Source organism: Callithrix jacchus, chromosome 1, assembly GCF_049354715.1.
Source record: "Callithrix jacchus isolate 240 chromosome 1, calJac240_pri, whole genome shotgun sequence".
Lineage (NCBI taxonomy): Eukaryota > Metazoa > Chordata > Mammalia > Primates > Cebidae > Callithrix > Callithrix jacchus.
In genome coordinates, this window is record NC_133502.1 from 213,234,742 (window position 1) to 213,248,577 (window position 13,836).

At 46.7% G+C, this 13,836-nt stretch overlaps 1 protein-coding gene across 8 annotated transcripts in view; it reads left to right on the forward strand.

The window, feature by feature from the left end:
* Positions 1–13,836, forward strand: part of USP18 (ubiquitin specific peptidase 18) — a 39,870-nt gene that overhangs the window by 7,953 nt on the left and 18,081 nt on the right. The gene's annotated exons all lie outside the window — the stretch shown is intronic.

Sequence of the window (13,836 nt, forward strand, 5' to 3'; positions counted from 1 at the left end):
CAGTGAGCCGAGATGGCGCCATTGCACTCCGTCCAGCCTGGGCAGCATTCCTCCTGTGTTCTGGGATATTCTGGAGACTATGCCCATCTGTACATAGTTGCTAGTTAGATTCTGTGGTGGGAAGTGGAGCTACAGTACTTGTTTCTTTTTTTTCGGAACAGAGTGTCACTCTGTCACCCAGGCGGCACTGCAGTGGCATCAGCATGGCTTCCCTGCAGCCTTGCCCTCTTGAGCTCAGTGATCCTCCAACCTCAGTCTCCTGAGAAACTAGGGCCACAGGCATACGTCACCACACCCGGCTCATTTTTAAGTTTTTTTTTTTGTAGAGATATGGAGTCTTGCTATATTGCCTAGGTTGGTCTCGAACTCCTGGACTCAAGCAGTCCTCCTGCCTTGGCCTCCCAAAGTGCTGGAATTACAGGCACCTGCCTGGAGTATTCTTATGTCTTGCTAATGTCACTCTCCCACCTACCATTAATTAATGGGAGAAACAAAAAGATCTTTAAAAGAATCGACGTTTTAATACATGGGGCTAGATGATTTCATCAAATACTCGTGACTGCTGTAATTTTTCTTATCGACATTCTATTTTCCTTTGTTTGTAAAACACGTGAATAGAATAGGTTGCCATAAAAGTGAATTTTGGAAACAGTCCCTTACACAGGACTTTGTGTGCACCTCTGGTCATTTCCTTCAGGTACAGCCCCAGAAGGAGAATCAGTGTTTGCCAGCATTCTTGTAGCTGCAGATGACTCAGTGCAGAAGCTTGGCGGGCAGGCAGCCTGAGGCCTGGCTGGGGCTGAGGCTTAGGCTGGTGGCCTCGGGATTCTGTCTCTTTCTCCGTCTCCTAGCTCTGTTTCCTTTCACTTGCTTTTTTCTTTGCCTGATGCGTTTTCTTCCTGCAGTGGAAAAGATGATCTGATTTGTGTTCATCCAGCTTAAAACCTTGCGTAAGAAGTCTAGGGGATGATGACAAGTGGCCCTGAGGGGGTCACAGGCCCATTGCTGAAACAGCTGCTAGGGCCGCTACAAGGCCAAGTCCTGGGTCACAGGACCACCCTTTGAGCCAGGAAATGGGTCATGGGTGAGCCCCACCCAGTCCTCATGGCTTGAAAACGGAAGAGGTTTTTGAAAAGAAAAGGTGAGTCTGCTAACAAAAGAAGGGGCCAGGAGAAGTGACAGCTGTCCACTGCAGCCATGGTTGAGGTTGTGGTGCAGGCTGTGAGGCGGGTGTGCAGGCTGTCGGCAGCAGAATCCGCTTCCCGTGCAGTGTGCGGGATGCTTGGGCAGTGGGCGTCACGTGAAAAGCTGGCCTCTGCTGGTTACCCTGGACCAGGAGGTTTTCAACTCGTGTAGCGACACAAAGGAAGCAGCGTGAGGTTTTCACCAGTGATTTCCTTAAATGGAAATAAAACAACCAGGATACCGTGCACCTTTAGGGGGACTAACACTGCAAATAGGCTCATTAAATAAATTGAAGGTAATTGATCTGCATTAAACTGCCTCACAGCTGCTTGTGAAAGAAAGAAAAAAAAAAAACGAAAAAAAATTTTGTGTCATCCTCAGCTCTGGGCCCCCGGAGATTCTTCAGTACTTGCTGTCTGTAGCCAGCGTCTCAGACTTGAACGTGCATATGGACCGCCTGGGAATCTTGTCAAAATGCAACTTCCGGTGAAACTGACCTCGTTGTGTGAGGTGTCACCTGAAGTTCTTGGTCCACAGCCAAGGAAATCAAGGACATGGACCCTCTAAAGGGGGCGCTAGAGCAGAAGTTAATAAGCAAGAGGACTGGCCAGAACACTCCCGGGGGATTCTTACCAGTGCTGCTGCAGGCACTCCCCCTGCGCAAGCCTCCTTGTCTGAGTACTTCCAAGAAGGGAGAGGACTGTGCCCACTGGGTCCCATTGTATGTCTGTCTGTCACACAGGAGGCCCCTTTCTGTCTTAGAACTTGCCTTCATTACCTGTGTTCGCAGCCTGATCTCCTTTGCTAAAAGAGAAATGACCTCTTGGGCTGCTTTTTGTTAGAAGGGAATCCTACCGAGGACCCCTGCCCTAACTTCCTGCCTAGTTGATTTCTGTCTCTCTCCTCTCACACCAGGTCAGCAGGTCCGCAGTGGGGCCTAATAGTTTGCCTTTTTAATAAGCTCCTAGATAATACTGATGCTTCAGGTCCCAGGACCTGCCTTTGAAGTAGCAATGTGTTACACAGGTGGTTCCCAATGCTTTAGCAAAACAGAATAAAAACATTTGGGATGCCGAGGCAGGCGGATCATGAGATCAAGAGATTGAGACCACCCTGGCCAACATGGTGAAACCCCATCTCTATTAAAAATACAAAAATTAGCTGGGCATGGTGGTGCGCACCTGTAGTCCCAGCTACTCGGGACGCTGAGGCAGGAGAATTGCTTGAACCTGGGAGGCGAAGGTTGCAGTGAGCCGAGATCGTTCCACGGCACTCCAGCCTGGTGCCTGACAACAGAGTGAGAATCTGTCTCAAAAAAAAAAAAAAAATGATTTGGGACCCCATTCTCTTCAAGATAATCATACTTTTAGTATCCATTGGTTGTGAAAACATGCTGAAAATTGCCAGGTATTCAAAAAAGATTTTACACGAACCTACATTTCTTTCTTTTTTTTTTTTTTTTGACACGGAGTTTCGCTCTTGTTACCCAGGCTGGAGTGCAATGGCGCGATCTCGGCTCACCGCAACCTCCGCCTCCTGGGTTCAGGCAATTCTCCCGCCTCAGCCTCCCGAGTAGCTGGGATTACAGGCACGTGTCCAGCTAATTTTTTTGTATTTTTAGTAGAGACGGGGTTTCACCATGTTGACCAGGATGGTCTCGATCTCTTGACCTCATGATCCACCCTCCTCGGCCTCCCAAAGTGCTGGGATTACAGGCTTGAGCCACCGTGCCCAGCCATGAGCCTACATTTCTATAGGTATGATATCTGCCTACATTTTGGCTCCTTTTCACAGAACACTAAAGGGCTGGGTGTTACGATATAGTCACAGCTGAGGCCATCTGCCTCTCATTTGTCCCTAAATGCACTTCAGTGTCAGCGCCTCCACCGGAACTGAAGGCTAGGAGGGTCTCTATGGCAGGTATCACTCGAGAAATATTTGGATTCTCAAGATGGCTTTTGGTTCATTTACTTCCTCAATAGGTTCTGGTGGATCTAGGTTCTTAGATCACAGGGGCTGCTAAGTTCTGCAAACTATAGAGTTGAGGCTTTTGTGGGGGTTATTGTTCAAGCAGCCTTTTAAGCATAAGACGGCTGCTATTCCGTAGTGTTTGAACATCTTGTGAAAGTGCCTGACGAGGCTCTCCGCTGTCAGGTAGGTGCTCTTGAGTGATGAAGGATGATGAAACTGGCTTGTTTTCTTTGGCCAAGATTTATTATCTTCTGCTGTGCCATGAAGACTTCCTGAACGCTGATCTGAGGAATGTGAACAAATCACTGTCCACAGAGCAACATGCGTAGTTTGTGGGTCCCATCCCAAAATAACACAGAACCTTTGGCTAAAAAAATTATTAAGAATTTCAGGTAGGGAACAGGAGAGGATAAAAGGAAGCCGGGGACTCTTCTGATCCAGGGCTCTGGGCCGTGACACGGGCCACGTGCTCATGAAGCGTCCGACTGTATATTTGCTATTCTTTTTTTTTTTTTTTGAGATGGGGTTTTGCCACATTGGCAGGCTGCTCTTGAACTCCTGGGCTCAATCCTCCCACCTCAGCCTCCCAAAATGCTAGGATTATAGGCATGAGCCACCATGCCTGGCTGTTTGCTATTTTTAAAAAATTCATTCATTCATTCATTCATTATTTTTGAGACAGAGTTTCGCTCTTGTTGCCCAGGCTGAAGTGCAATGGTGTGATCTCAGCTCACTGCAACCTTCACCTCCTGGATTCAAGCTATTCTCCTGCCTTAGCCTCCCGAGTAGCCGGATTACAGGCGCCCACCACCACGCTCGGCTAATTTTTGTATTTTCAGTAGAGACGGGGGGTTCACCATGTTGGTCAGGCTGGACTTGAACTCCTGACCTCGTGATCTACCCACCTCGGCCTCCCAAAATACTGGGATTACAGGCGTGAGCCACCAACCCTTGTTTGTTTGTTTTTTTAATTTTAGTTTATAAGACATGAGGTCTCACTATGTTGCCCAGGCTGGTCTTGAACTCCTCGGCTCAAGTAATCCTCCTGCCTTGGCCTCCCAAAGTTCTGGGGTTACAGTTGTGAGCCACTGTGCCTGGTCTGTTGGCTGTTTTTAACCCATTCATAGCCTTCATCTTCTTTGTTCCACTGTTGATGAAAATTGTATGGTGATGACATTTTAAAAACTGGCTTTTTGGACTCACTGGTGTAGACTGCGATTTCTGAAGTTTGATTGGTGAGATCAAACTGTTTTGGGTACCTTGCTTTTTGCTAAAACTTTTCCTCCCTTTTTCCAGCTTTTAAATATGTTCTAGTATATCCAAACTGAATGATCATTTATTGTTGATTTTGTAGCATATACGTTTGGACTTTTTCTATCTTATGATAATTTGATGTGGTAAAGTCAACATTCTACTTTTAGTTCATCTTCACAAGATGTGAAGAATTTGCAAAGTAAGATTTTTTTTTTTCTTGGAAGACTCATGGCTTAATTGTAATTGAATAATTAAAACTCAAATGCAATTCTGAAAGATTATTTATTTTAACATTATGAATACGAATGTACCAAAGAATTTTACAAAACATAGAATTGATATTATCTTAACTGTTATTTGGCCCTGAATTGTTTTTAAAATATTTTTATTTTTAAAATATTTAAAAATATTTAAATAAATATTATTTAAATAAATAGTTAACCCCAAAAGAATAGAATATTTCTTCCTAAACTATTTAGCAAATTGATTGTCCTTTATATATATATAATTTTCAATTTCTTCTTTTTAAAGCCCTTCAGTCTTAGACGTAACATTGACATAAACCATTCATTCTTGCAGCTTCATACTTTTGCAGTAAAAATTATGCTTTTATACCTCAAAATATAAAACAGATGGGATTTCCCGAGGTATGTGTAGAATATTTGCTACTGGATGCTCAATATTAACGGTTAGTTCAAGTGACCTTCCTCTTTGCTGGTCAGATGCAGTGGTAACCAAAGTGATCGCTTGACCTCTCGCAAGTGCAGACATCCGAGAAATGACACTGAGTGAGCATTTTGTTTGTAACTGGCCTTTCAAGCGGGGAGGCCAGCGCCGAAGCCACAGAGCAGATCTTGCTGAATGATGATGTCGAAGTCACACTTTGGAGCTTTCATGCTTTTTTTTAATCTCAAAAATTTGTCTCCATACAGCGCTTAGAATGTATGTGGTAGGTGGCCCGTCCAGAGATGGGAACACTGATCTATTCACATGACTTGTGGTTTTCATATTATGTCTTTCATTGTTTGCTGTTTAATGCCTGCTCGTTTTAACATACTTGGTACACTGGGGGGCTTTCTGCAGCTTATTTCTACCTGAGTATTCCTCATCTATTTCACTAGAGGGCAATGTCTGCAATACATAAAGCAATACTTGGCTTTTGCGGTTCTCACTAGATTTTGCCTGTCTGAGCTTTGGGGAAGGGTATTCTGCCTTTTAAGGGTCAATCAAAACGAGTGTTGCTGGGGGAAAATTGTGAAGTGGTTTGTGATTCAGATCTATTACCTATCACATAGGCTCTGCCTGTGCCCTGTGCAGTGAGAATTGTTCCCTCAGGCCCGTGGCTCTTTTCCTCAGACCATTGGCCTTGATTCCGAGGTCCAATTCATTCATGAATTGATTAATAATAACACAAACACTTAGGAAACTCCTTCACCTCCAAACTAGAACGTTGCTCGCGGTGATGAGCCCTCTGCCTCACCCTCGGCCTTCCCCTCGGAGAAAACTGCCTGGCTTTGCGATGTTCATTATCTGTTTAAGGAGTTTTTTTTCACACACGTATATTGATGCATAAACAACATCATGTTCCATTCCCTTGAGTTTGAATCTATAAAAAGAAATAATGGGCCAGGCGCGGTGGCTCAAGCCTGTAATCCCAGCACTTTGGGAGGCCGAGGAGGGTGGATCACGAGGTCAAGAGATCGAGACCATCCTGGTCAACATGGTAAAACCCTGTGTCTACTAAAAATACAAAAAAGTAGCTGGGCATGATGGCGCGTGCCTGTAATCCCAGCTACTCAGGAGGCTGAGGCAGGAGAATTGCCTGAACCCAGGAGGCAGAGGTTGCGGTGAGCCGAGATTGTGCCATTGCACTCCAGCCTGGGTAACGAGTGAAACTCCATCTCAAAAAAAAAAGAAAAAGAAATAATGTTATCTATTGTCTTTGGAGAATTGCTTTTTTGAGTCAGCATTGTTTCTGAGACTCGCCGTGTCCTGACGTGTTCCGTCCTTACTTGATTTTCCCTGCTGAGAGAGTGAGCGGCTGCCCCACTTCGTGAGTGTCTTACCGCTCAGGCCCCAGTGCTCTGCCCATCTGGTTGAGCACCTGAGTGGTTTGCATGTTTTTCCTGTCACAGACGTTGCTGCTGTGCACATTGTTAGAAAGGTGTCCAGGACCTGCACAAGAATCTCTCTTGGATGTTTTCAGTTGAAATTGAGTGAATGTACAACTCATTAAGACAATGGCAAATCGTTTCCCAAACAATTGTATTATTTTACACCCCTTTCCTGTTAATGATCCTATTTATCTACATCCTTTCCAACACTCCGTTAGACGAAAATTTTTGTTGTTTAATAGATATATAATAATTGCACATCTTTCTGGTGTAGTGAGGGATGCTTTGATGCATGCATACATTACGTAACAGCCGAATCGGCAGGGTGTGGTGGCTCACACCTGTAATCCCAGCACTTTGAGAGGCCAAGGCGGGTGGATCACCTGAAGTCAGGAGTTTGAGACCAGCCTGACCAACGTGGTAAAACCCCCATCTCTACTAAAAATACAAAAATTACCTGGGCATGGAGGCAGACACCTGTAATTCTAGCTACTTGGCAGGCTGAGGCAGGAGAATTGCTGGAACCTGGGAGGCAGAGGTTGCACTGAGCCAAGATCACGCCATTGCACCCCAGCCTGGGCGACAGGAGTGAAACTCCATCTTAACAAAATAAAAGAAAATAAATAAACAAAACAGCCAAAATCAGGGCATTTAGCATATCTATCACCTCACACGTTTATTATTTATCTGTGGTAAGAATATTCAAAACTCTCTTCCAGCTATTTTGAAATATACGTTATTGTTAACTACAGTCTCCAATGGAACACCTGCACTGTTTCCTCCTAATTGGAACTTTGTATACGTTGAAGGTCTCTCCTAGCCCACTTCTCCAGCCCTCCCCAGCCTCTGCTAAGCACTGTTTACTCTCTTCCTTTATGAAATCAAGGAATTTAGCTCCTGTGAGTGGGAACATGTGGTCTTTGCCTTTCTGTGCCTGGTTTATTTCATTTAACATCCTGTCCTCCAGTTCCATCGATGTTGCTACAAATGGCAGAATGTTGCTACTTTTTTATGGCTGAATAATATTCCGCTGTGTATATATATCAGTTTTTCTTTTTCTTCTTTTTTTTTTTTTTTTGAGACAGAGCCTCACTGTCACCAGGCATGATCTTGGCTCACTGCAACCTCCGCCTCCAGGGTTCAAGCAATTTTCCTGCCTCAGCCTCCTGAGTAGCTGGGACTACAGGCACACCCCACCATGCCTGGCTGTTTTTTTTTTGATAGAGACGGATGGGGTTTAACCATGTTGGCCAGGATAGTCTTGATCTCTTGACCTTGTGATCCACCTGCCTTGGCCTCCCAAAGTGCTGGGATTACAGGTGTGAGCCATCGCACCCGGCCAACAGTTTCTTTTCTTTTTTGAGATGGGAGTTTCAATCTTGTCGCCCAGACTGGAGTGCAGTGTTGCTAGTTTGGCTCCTAGTAACCTCTGCCTTCCAGGTTCAAGCCATTCTCTTGCCTCAGCTTCCCAAGTAGCTGGAATTACAGGCATGTGCCACCACGCCTGGCTAACTTTGTATTTTTAGTAGAGGCAGGGTTTTGCCATGTTGGTCAGGCTGGTCTCAAGCCCCTGACCTCAGGTGATCCACCTGCCTCGGCCTCCCAAAGTGCTGGGATTACAGGTGTGAGTCACCGCGCCCGGCCTGTGCCACAGTTTATCCATTCCCCTGTGATGGACATTGAGGTCGATTCTGTGTCTTGGGTCTTGTGAAGAATGCTGCAGTAAACACGAAAGTGCAGATACCCCTTGGATGCGCTCATTTCCTTCCTCTGGGGTATAAATCCAGCCGTGAGATCGCGGGATCGGATGGTTATACCTACTTTTGGTTTTTCAAGGGACCTCCATGCTATTTTCCATAGTCGTGTTACCGGGAGAGGGCAGGGTCCTCAGTTCTTGTTTTCTTGGAAGAAAGAACGCAACCGAGAGGCACAAGGGCCAAGTAGCATTTTATTGGAGGAAGATAAAGCACGTTTGGAGAAGGAGCAGCTGGCGTGGATGGAAGGCGGCGGCAGTCGCAGCAGCGTGGTTTATTCAGACACTGCACACTCTGGAAGGCAGGCGGAGCTGCTTATGTTGAACTGTCCTCGAATCCCGTAACGGCTCCCACTCGGTCACCATGGATGACGTAGCTGTGGGATTTGGTTTCTTGGTACTATGTTGAGGATTTTCCTGTCTGTTCAACAGGGGACTGGCCTGTAGTTTTCTTTTTTCATCGTTTACTTGTCTGGTTTTGGTATCAGAGTAATGCTGGCCTTACGAGTTTGAAAATGTTCTCCCCTCTTCAATTATTTGGAAAAGTTTGAATAGAAGTGGTATTAGTCCTTTAAATGTGTGGTGGCCGGGCGCAGTGGCCCAAGCCTGTGATCCCAGCACTTTGGGAGGCCGAGGCGGGTGGATCACGAGGTCAGGAGATCGAGACAATCTTGGTCAACATAGTGAAACCCCATCTCTACAAAAAACACAAAAAATTAGCTGGGCATGGTGGCGCGTGCCTGTAGTCCCAGCTACTCAGGAGGCTGAGGCAGGAGAATTGCCTGAACCCAGGAGGTGGAGGTTGCGGTGAGCCGAGATCGCGCCATTGCACTCCAGCCTGGGTAACAAGAGCGAAACTCCGTCTCAAAAAAAACAAAAAACAAAAAATAAATGTGTGGTCGAATTCAGCAGTAAAGCGATCAGGTCCCAGCTTTTTTTGCTGGGAGAATTTAAATTACTGCCACAGTCTCCTTACTCAGGTTTTCTCTTTCTTCATGGCACAATCAGAATAGATTCTGTGTGTCCAGGAATTTATTCATTTCTTCTGGGTTTTCCAGGTGTTTACCATTTGGTTGTTCATGATATCATCATAGTTTCTAACAATCCTTTTTTTTTTTTTTTTGAGAAGGAGTCTCACTCTGTCGCCAGGCTGGAGTGCGGTGGTGCGATCTTGGCTCACTGCAACCTCCACCTCCTGGGTTCAAGTGTGCCTGCTTCAGCTTTAGAAGTAGCTGGGTTTACAGGCATGCACCAGCATGCCTGGCTAATTTTTTATTTTTATTTTTAGTAGAGATGGGGTTCCACTGTGTTGACCAGGCTGGTCTCAAACTCTTGACCTCAGTGATCCACCTGCCTCAGCCTCCCAAAGTGCTGGGATTACAAGAGTCAGCCACTGAGCCTGGTCTGGTTTTTTTTTCCCCCTGAAATGGAGTCTCTCTCTGTCGTCCAGACTGGAGTGCAGTGGTGCGACCTTGGCTCACTGCAACCTCTGCCTTCTGGGTTCAAGTGATTCTCTTGCCGCAGCCTCCCAAGTAGCTGGGACCACAGGCATGTGCCACCACTATTACAGTTAGATAGGAGGAACAAGGGCAGGTGTTCTGTCAGAGACTGTAGTTTACAATACTGTATATTTCAAAATAGCTAGAAGAGAGTTTTGAATGTTCTTACCACAAATCAATAATAAATGTGTGAGGTGACAGAGACGCTCACTGCCCTGATTTGGCTGTTTTTGTTTTGTTTTGTTTTGTGTTTTGAGATGGAGTTTTACTCTTGTTGCCTAGACTAGAGTGCAATGGTGCTATCTCGGCTCAGTGCAACCTCCGCCTCCTGAGTTCTAGTAATTCTCCTGCCTCAGCCTCCCGAGTAGCTGGGATTACAGGTGTGTGCCACCACGCCCAGCTAATTTTTGGATTTTTAGTAAAGATGGACAGACACTTAGGTTTCACCATGTTGGCCAGGCTGGTCTTGAACTCCTGACCTCAGGTGATCCACCCACCTTGGCCTCCCAAAGTGTTGGGATAACAGGCATGACCCACCACGCCTGGCCTCTAATAATTCTTTGTACCTCTGTGGTATCAGGTGTAATTTCTCCTTTTTGGCTCTGATTTATTTATTTGAGTCTTTTTCTCTTCTTAGTTTAACTAAAGAGTTTTTTATTTTGTTTATCTTTTCAAAAAACCAACTTTTTGTTTTGTTGGTCTTTTGATTTTTTTTTTTGAGACAGAGTGTTTCTCTGTCTCCCAGGCTGGAGTGCAGTGGCGTGATACCGGCTCACTGCAATCTCCTCCTCCCAGATTCAAGCAATTCTCCTGCCTCAGTCTCCCAACTAGCTGGAACTACAGGTGCTGGACACCATGCCCAGCTCATTTTTCATATTATTAGTAGAGACGGGGTTTCACCATGTTGGCCAGGCTGGACACAATGAATGCTTTTTTAAGAGACAGGGTCAGGCTTGGAGTGGTGACTCATGCCTGTAATCTCAGCACTTTGGGAGGCCTAGGTGGGTGGATCACCTGAGGTCAGGAGTTCAAGACCAGCCTGGCCATCCCATCTTTTTAAAAAATAAAAATAAAAAAAGAGAGACAGGGTCAGGCCGGGAGCGGTGGGTCATGCCTGTAATCCCAGCACTTTGGGAGGCTGATATCAGTGGATCGCTTGAGGTCAGGAGTTCAAGACCAGCCTCGCCAACTTGGTGAAACCCCGTCTCTACTAAAAATACACAGCTGCGTATTGTGGTGTGCACCTGTAATCCCAGCTACACAGGAGGCTGAGGCAGGAGAATTGCCTGAACCCAGGAGGCGGAGGTTGCGGTGAGCTGAGATTGCGCCATTGCACTCCAGCCTGGGTAACAACAGCGAAACCTAAGTTTTCTTTTGTGGGTGATGGAAAATGTTCTAAAAACTAGATTGCAATACTGGGTGTACAACAATCACTTGAACCCAGGAGATGGAGGTTGCAGTGAGCTGAGATCAGTGAGCTGAGATCACACCATTGCACTCCAGCCTGGGCAAAAAGAGTGAAACTCCATTTCAAAAAAGAAAATAAAAGAGGGACAGGATCTTACTCTGTTTCTAGGCTGGAGTGCTGTGGCACTAGCAAAACTCACTGTGGCCTCAAACTCCTGGGCTCAACTCATCCTCCTGCCTCAGTCTCCCAAGTCACTGGGACTACAGGTACATGCCTCCATGCCAGACTAATTTTATTTTTATTTTTAGAAACAGGGTCTTGCTATGTTGCCTAGACAGGTCTTGAACTCCTGGCTTCAAGCTCTCCTCCTGTCTCAGCCTGGGATTACGGGTGTGAGCCACTGTGGCTGGCTTTCCGTTCTCTGTTTCTAGGAGATAAGCTTTTTTAGTTGTCACATGTGAGTATGAACATGTGGCGTTTATCTTTCTGCTCCCAGGTTATTTCACTTAATGTAACGTTCTCCAGGCTCATCCGTGTTGATGTGAGTGACAGGGTTTCATTCTCTTTTAGTGGCTAAAGTGCATTCCATTGTATTTGTATAGTCCACCTTTTTTATCCATTCGTCTTTTGACAGACAGGTTGATTCCATATGTCAGCTGTTATGAGCAGGGCCACAATAAACAAGAGAGTGCGGATGTGTCTTCAACACACCGATTCCCTTTCCTTTGCATATTCAGCAGTGGGATTACTGGATCAGATGATACAGCTATTTCTAGGTTTTTAAGGAGTCTCCGTACTGTTTTCCATCATGGCTCCACTAATTTACATGCCCACTGGTCCTGAGTTGATTCCTCACTCGAGCAGCATGGCAGCTGGACTTAAACCCTGTCCCACTTGTCCACATCTGGCCCGTCACTTGCCAGTTGGGTGACCTTGGGAAAGGCACTCACTTCTTTCTCAGTTTTCTCATCTGTCCAATGGGTATATAACAGTAATTAATTCACATGGCTGTGTAAGGATAGGAAGACAGTACATATAAAAGACTTTCACCTTTTATAAGAAATAGTGCTTAGATGTTACCCATATTATCACTTTATTTTATTACATCTTATTTATTTAGATACAAGGTTTCATTCTGTTGCCCAGGCTGGAGTGCAGTGGCACAATCATAGTTCACTGTGGCCTCGAACTCCTGGCCTCAAGCGGTCTCCTGAGCATTTTGGGACCACAGGCGTGCACCACTATGCCCATCTAAAGTTTTTTGATTTTTTTTTTTTTGTAGAGATAGCATCTTACTATGTTTCCCAGGCTGATCTTGAACTCCTGGGCTCAAGTGATCCTCCCGCCTCGGCCTTCCTAAGCGCTGGGATTACAGGCCTGAGCCACCGTGCCAGGCCTCAGCTCTGAATCTCTGGGGTTAGTCATGGAACCCTAATTTGTTCATTTAGCGATGTCATGTTCCTCTGACTGATCTTGCTTCTTAGGGCTGTGTGCCAGTGTCCGTGCATTGACACAGGTACCGAAGCCAGTCTTCATCATGCGGCTTTGTTTGGGCTCTTCTTTCATCCGAGATTAAGGAGAGGCTGATTGCTCAGGACCCTAAGCCCATGACTGCATCAGCTGTTGTAGTGCCAGGGCATGCCCTAAGTCCGGGATCACTGTGGTTGGAATTCTCTGGTCTCTGAGACCGACACAGCCCGGGTCACGCCTGAAGGCCATGGCTGCTGAGACCCGCACAGCACTGGGCTCGCCCAAGACCCATGGCTGCGATGGCTTGCCTGCTGCTGCTGAGGTTTATTCAGCACCCAAGGTCCCTGTAGCTGGTAGGTGGTGATGTGGGCCAGACCCCAAGTCCCTGTCGCTGGGGAGCGTGTTGTCATCTGGCACTAGGGTGGCGTGAGATCTGCCTGTGGGTACTGGTCTAGTATCAGGGAGCTGAGGCTCTGCCCAGTACTGGGTTTTACTGTAGTGAACCTAGTACTGCGTTCCCAGGCAAAGTCCTCTACCTACCTCTTTTTCCCTAAGCAAACAGTGTCTCTCTTCATGCTGCTGTGCTGGGGTTGGGGGAGGGGTGCACGGGTAACCCTATGGCCACCGAGGCTGACGCAATACTGGGTCACACCCAGAGTCCACTGCCGTGAGACCAGCCCAGTGCCCGAGGCCTGTGGGTGCCAGCGCCTGCCTGGAGCTGAGGTTTATCTGAGGCCTGTGACGGCTGCAGCCGCAGTGATGCGGCCAGAACACAGGTCTGTGCTACAGGGCCGCAGTTTCCCTTCCGGTGTGGGGCAGGTTGAGAGGCTTCCTCTGTGGGTGCCAGCCTGGCATCAGGGGCTGAGTTTCTGCTCAGTGCTGGCATTTACTGAAGTGGGCCTGATCCTGGGCTGCAAAGCGGAGTCCCATGCGGGCTTTCCTGTCCTTCCCCAAGAAGGCATTCTGGGTTAGGATTTGGCAGTCCGCTCTGAGGAAGAATGAATGGAAACTCGGGGGACCCAGAGTAGCGGATGTGTAGCCTAGCTGTCATTTCCAGCCTAGAGCTCTATGCATCAACCTCCCCAAACAGTTACCTCCCGCTAAGCCCTGGCTCTTTGGCATCAGAACGGATTACATGAAACATACACATTCCCCCTTCTCGAATCCTTACCTCCTGCATTG